The sequence below is a fragment of the Nannospalax galili genome, unplaced genomic scaffold, assembly GCF_000622305.1.
Source record: "Nannospalax galili isolate Female #2095 unplaced genomic scaffold, S.galili_v1.0 scaffold1423, whole genome shotgun sequence".
In the NCBI taxonomy this organism is placed as follows: Eukaryota; Metazoa; Chordata; class Mammalia; order Rodentia; family Spalacidae; genus Nannospalax; species Nannospalax galili.
In genome coordinates, this window is record NW_008349231.1 from 192044 (window position 1) to 192861 (window position 818).

The window sequence follows — 818 nt, forward strand, 5'->3', positions numbered from 1 at the left end:
TCTCCTTCAGGTTATTTCTTTTCCTTTACCTCACTGTTTCCTTAACCTTGCCCAGGTTCCTGCAATTATGTCTGTTTGCATACTTATTTAACAGAGTCTGATCCTAGGATCCACAAATGAGGGAGAACATATGTCCTTTATTTTTCTGAGTCTGTGTTACTTCACTTAGTATAACAGTTTCTAGTTCCATCCATTTACCTACAAATTTCATGATTTCATCTTTCTTTACTGCTGAGTAAAACTCCACCGTATATATGAATCACATTTTCATTATCCACTCATCAATTGAGGGACACCTAGGTTGCTTCCATCTCTTAGCTATTGTGAAAAGAGCAACAACAAACATGGATATACAACTGTCTCTGCAATAAGACGAGTTCTTTGGGTATATGCCAAAGGAGTGGTATAACTGGGTCAAATAGTAGGTGCATTTGTAGTTTTCTAAGAGTTCTCCACAGTGCTTTCCATAGGGGCTGGACCAGTTTGTAGCCCTACCAGCAGTGGATGAGTGTTCCCCTTTCCCCACATCCCCTCCAACATTTGGTATGATTTGCTTTCTTGATCTTAGCCAGTCTGACTGGGGTAAGGTGAAATCTTAAAGTGGTTTTAATTTGCATTTCCCTGATTATTAGTGATGTTGAACATCTTTTAAGATGTTTCATAGCCATATTTACTTATTCTTTTGAGAACTCTCTGTTCAACTCCTTAGCCTATCTTTTAATTGGGTTACTTCCTTTCTCGATTCTCTGTTTTTTGAGTTTGTTATATATTCTGGATATTAAAACTTTGTTTGATGTGTCGCTGGTAAAGATCAAGAA